Source organism: Phoenix dactylifera, chromosome 14 (assembly GCF_051530095.1).
Source record: "Phoenix dactylifera cultivar Ajwa chromosome 14, Ajwa_hap1_PhDact_Kaust_v1.1, whole genome shotgun sequence".
Lineage (NCBI taxonomy): Eukaryota > Viridiplantae > Streptophyta > Magnoliopsida > Arecales > Arecaceae > Phoenix > Phoenix dactylifera.
Window position 1 is genome coordinate 14523619 of NC_143203.1, and position 5518 is coordinate 14529136.

A 5518-nucleotide genomic window follows, 5' to 3' on the forward strand; every position below is an offset into this window, starting at 1 on the left:
ATGGTCCCAAGCAGGAGTGCTGATTATATTGAAGGGTTCCATGCTGCAAGTGGCTTGTGTATGGGACCAGGGTTGTATCTTTCGTCCCGAAGGACTCACCATCATTCCCTTGAGCGAATCCATCATTGGATTATGCGATAGCTGTTTCGAGGTGCATGAATAGAGTTTGGAGTGCTTTGAGATCCATGCAGAATGATCCAACGGTTGACATCACTAAAGAAGATTAATCATTCTTTCGCATGAAAGATACCACCCGAAACCAATCTGAAGGTACTCCTTGGCCGCCAGATTTGAACCACCTTCCATATTATAGATTCTATTGTGTTACAAGGAACGAACTTGATTCTTCCCTTTCTAGAATGTATCACATTTTTATTTTCTTTATTTAATCTTGCTATGTTGAACTCACATTCTCTTTTCGAAAGAGCCTATTTTTGCTAAGATTCAGACAAATTTAGAGATAATTTGAGCTATTGGATATAATTTATTATCTCTAAACTTCTTAGGCACCAAAAAGTATATGATTTAAGACCATTGACCTATAAATCAAGTGGTCGAAAAAATATACATTATTTCATATTTTTTAAACTGTCCAATTTTTTATCACTTGATGCATATGCTGAAGATCTCTAAGTCATATGATTTTTAGTATGGAAATAATTTAACAACTCTAGTTATTAGTGTGGGGCTCCATCGTTCTATCTAGATCTGACTAAAGATCAAATTTGAGTGAAGATCCACTCAAGTGTACCCAAATCTCTCTCTCTCTCACACTCAAGTGTACCCAAATCTCTCTCTCTCTCTCTCTCTCTCTCTCTCTCTCTCTATATATATATATATATATATATATATATATATATATGCGCACATATATACACATAGAGAGAGAGCGAAAAGTAAACTTCGCTATATGACTCAAGTGGATCTCCACTCGAATCGGATCAGCTTTAGATCGAACAATGGAGGTTCCACATTGATGATCCGAGCCATTAGATGTGATCTACTATCTTTATATTATTTACTTATCAAAAAATTTATGATTTGGAGACTTCTAGCCTACGCGTTAAGTGTTAAAAAAACTTGCTTATCAAACCAACTCTGTAAGCTATATCAAGCCTTGTGCAGGTTAAATACCTCAAGCTACCAACTATTCTCTTGAAGTATCTAGGATCCATAGCTGAATCATGATATTTTCTGGATAGTTTGGTTCCAACTTCAACTAGAGTATGCACAGGATTGCAGTCAAAAATATTAAACTTCTTCAAAATTTCTACAGCATACCTCTTTTAACAGAGAAAATTTGTATATTTGCTTAGCACAACCTCAACCCAATAAATTACGACATCATTACCAAATCGGACATATCAAATTCTTTCACCACTGCTCACTTGAATTCTTCAATCATGCTAAGGTTGTTTCCTGTAAAAACTAAGTCATCAACATAAAAGGCACACAATCAGTACATCATTGGAAACTCCAATTTTCACATATAAAGCATACTCATACAAGCATTTTTCAAACCCATTTTCTTGGAAGGACATATATTAATGCACTTATTCTATACTCTTGGAGCTTGCTTCAACACGAATAAAGTTTTTTTCAAACTAATACACTTTTCCTTTACTCCCTTTCTTCATGAAATTCAGCAGTTGTTTGACATATGCTTCTTCATCAAGTGAACCATTCAAGAATGCTAACTTTATGTTTATTTCATGAATCTTCCAATATTTTTGTGCAGCTTAAGCAATAAATAATCAAACAGTCTATATTCTGGCAATTGGAGAAAAAAGCTCTTTGATAATCAAGTGTAGGACGTTGCTCATAGCCCTTTGCTACCACTCGCTTTGTACCATTCAACTTCACCACTTAGCTTGATTTTTCTCTTGAAAACCCACTTCACATCAATTGCTTTGTGTCCTCATGGAATATTTTTGAGTTTCCACGTATCATTTCTCTGTATATCTTCATTCATGGCTTCCACCCATTTGTCACTTTTGGCCATTTCTTCATAAGTAAGAGGATCACAATCTGCAAATATCATAAAGTGAACTAATTCTTCATCATCATTAATTGTGTCCTCATCTATAACCTCAAATTCTCTTAGCCGCGTGTATGGTTGTCGCACTCCTCCTGGCCTCTTATTAAGTGGGGCTTGCATCATTGAAGCTTCAACTAAGGGGGCAGCTTGTGTCTCTCTATTTGCAGTGGGGATTACATCTTGAGGAGCTTCATCTTCAATTTCAATTAAGTGTGGATTTTGTTGCAAGTATTGCTATGTTGCTTCATCCCAATGCTACATGCTTTCTTCATCAAAGATGACATCTCTACTCAAAATCATTTCATTCGTCGTAGGATTGTACATTTGTACAGCTTGTACCCCATGGCAGAATTTGTAGCCAATAAATACAACCTTCTCTCCTCTATCATCCAGTTTTCTCCCTCCTTCACTAGGAACATGAACATAGGCAATCGAGCCAAATAATTTGAGATGCTTCAGACTTGGCCTGAATCCACTCCAACCATCTTCCAGTGTGACATTTTATACAAAGCTCCTGGTAGATCTGTTCAACAAATAAACAGCATATGAGATAAATTCAGCCCAAAAATTATTTAGCATACCTTTGGCCTTTAGCATGCTCCTGGTCATGTCCATGATGGTCCCATTCTTTCTCTCAACAACTCCATTATGATTTGACATGTGAGGAATGGTGATTTCATACTCAATTTCTTGATCTGCATAATAGTCCTCAAATTCTTTAGAAGTGTATTCACACCCACTATTAGTTCTTAAAATTTAAAAACATAACCACTTTCCTTTTCAACTAATGCCTTGAAATACTTGACATTATCAAAAACTTCAGGTTTTCTCTTCAAAGAATAAATCCATATTTTCCTACTAAAATCATCTATGAAGTAAGAAAATATCGATTTTTCTCAATGGATGGAGCATTCATTGAACCACATGCATCGGAATGCACTAATACTAGTGGTTTTGGGACACGCCGGACATTTACTCCTAAAAGTAGGCTTCTTTGCTGCTTTCCAAAAACACATCCCTCACAAAATTATTCAGGATAATCTATCATAGGTAGGCTCTTCACCATATATTTTTTGGCAACAAATTTGGTCTCCGAAAAATTTAAATGACCAAATCTAAGATGCCACAACCATGACTCATCTTTTACAGTAGCACTCAAGCAACGATAAACATGACTCTTAATTTCTACTAGAAACATGCAATTCTTTGACAATGGAGCCTTTAGAATGAAGTTACCTCTATCATCATAAATGGCAAGCAATATGCTTATTATCCCACTGCATATCATACCCCATTTCAATATATTATCCTGGACTGAGTAAATTACGCTTCATGGCAGGAATAAAAAACACATCAGAAATACATGAATGATTACTATTTTTTAGTTGAATAAAAATCCTCCTTTTACCTATTACTGGCACCATATTGTCATCTACAAATCTGACTACAGTCCACACTGATTCATCCAAATCAACGAACAACTCCTTGCTTCTGGTCATGTGGTTGGTGCAGCCAGTGTCAAGGAACCAAGTATCTTTGCCTCCATCTTCCTCTTTTGAAGAAACGAGCTTATTCTCCAGACTGATCTTCTTTTTGAAATCTGCACTCAGATGCGTAATGCCCATAAGGATAACATTTATAGCATTTAACATTTAGCTTGTCGACCATCATCCATGTCCTCTTTGCGAGCTTCATTGACCTGAGTCAGATTGGTGACCATCTGATTAGTAAAAACTCATTCCTTCTATTTATTATACCATAACCATGACCCTGAGTGCTTCTACCACCACATCCTCTACAATTACCTCGCTGGCCTCTACCACGGCCTCTACTATTTCCATAGCTTTTCAGCACCAATGTCATCATTGCTTGCATCCGATCCCTAACTCAACCTCGACTCAGCTGAATCAAACCAACGGTAACTGGTTACATGGGAGGGATGCAAAACCCGGCCGAGCGGCGAGATTAGGTCGGCGCCGTCGCGAATCAATCGGCGAAGCATGCAAAAATTCCCAGAACGCTCGCCCCTTTTCCTTTTTCTCATCCCGTTTCTCTCCCTCAAATTCCTCTCTACCTCCTCAACCCTTGACCTTGCGCCAGCCTCTTTCTCCTTGCTGGATTCCAAGCATTGAGTTTCCATTCCAATCCCGGCAAGCTCGTGTAGGAATTCTTTATCTTTTTCTTCTTCTCTCTCTATTCCACCCTCTGAAGGCTTGCACATCGACATCCCGCCGGATTCCACCACCCGGCGGCGATCGATCCCGAGTTTGTCTTTGGGGTACCGATCCCATAGACTCATTTCACCAATTTTTTTCCCTACTTCCAACCATCGCTCATCTTGCCGGCAGGGTGGCCGGACATTGCGACTCACTCGAGCGGCCGATCTGAGCCAAGCCGACCGCCAAATCCCTTATTTTCTTGGTCGAGAAGTCCCTGTTCTGGAACTGCCCTGTTTTGACCCTTCTCCTTCCTCCCATCGCCATCATGCCTGACGCCGCCTGTGGATCCTCCGCCTACCTATGGTGTCATCGTAGATGGGTCCCAACCCCCTCCATTTCACTTCCCTCGTCCCTTTCCCTCTCACACTTTTTCCTTTCTTTTCCTCTTTTTATTATTATTATTATTATTATTATGAATGAATCATACATAACGGACACGAGTGCACTCAAAAAAAAAAAATAAATAAAAAAAAATAAAAAAAAAAATTCACCGGATAGTTCCTTCTCCCCCAGCCATAAGGTTTCCCCACAGTGGTTAGCTATATAGGAGGGTATCTAATCTACTGTCCCGTTTGCCTCTCGATACACAAGCTTGGCCTGCAGGGCCATCCTCCTTCACCATCTTCCGAATATTTCTAAATAGCGGATGGTATGTGGGAGACCTTACGGATCTGATCCCAATCTTGAGAAGATGAACCGCCTCAAACTACAATACCTGGAGACTTTTCTTGGATGCTAAAGGCGTGGATCACTGGTTCTTTAATGGTAGTAAAGAACAAGAGCTAAGCGAAAATAGGCTCTTCTTCCTTATGGCCTAGGGTTCTTAGGGACGGCGGCTTACGTGCATAAGAGGAAGAGAAGAGAAGAGAAGAAAATAGGGTTTTTAGGGAGAAAGGAGTATCATCTAATTTCATTCCCCATACACAAAAGACGTGAGTGTATACATACATAGTTACTCATGACCCAAATCCAAAAACTCCCCTAGGCTAAACCACGTGAGAAAGCACTCAACCCAAGCCCATGTACACCCATGACTTGCATGCTCTCTCTCCCTTTGAGCCTAAACCTAGCCCAATAATAGTTAGCCACCTCAAGATCCAAGTACTTGAGTCTCAAGCAGGTAGAAAACTAAATTCCGTCTCTACCTAAATCTGAAACAGACCAGGGGTCGACCCTTTAACAGCATGAGTCGACCCTTGCTCTTCAGGAGTCGACTCTTTAACAGCATAGGCGACCCTTGCTTTTCAGGAGTCGACTCTTT

General features: G+C 39.5%; 1 long non-coding RNA gene across 1 annotated transcript; it reads right to left on the bottom strand.

Moving 5' to 3' along the window:
- Positions 1-1689: 1689 nt before the first annotated feature.
- Positions 1690-4415, bottom strand: LOC120106163 (uncharacterized). Its single transcript, XR_015973206.2, has 3 exons — positions 3844-4415; positions 3447-3737; positions 1690-2733 (listed from the first exon to the last, which is right to left on the bottom strand). It is a non-coding gene; the product is annotated as an uncharacterized LOC120106163 (long non-coding RNA).
- Between the last annotated feature and the right edge of the window lie 1103 nt (positions 4416-5518).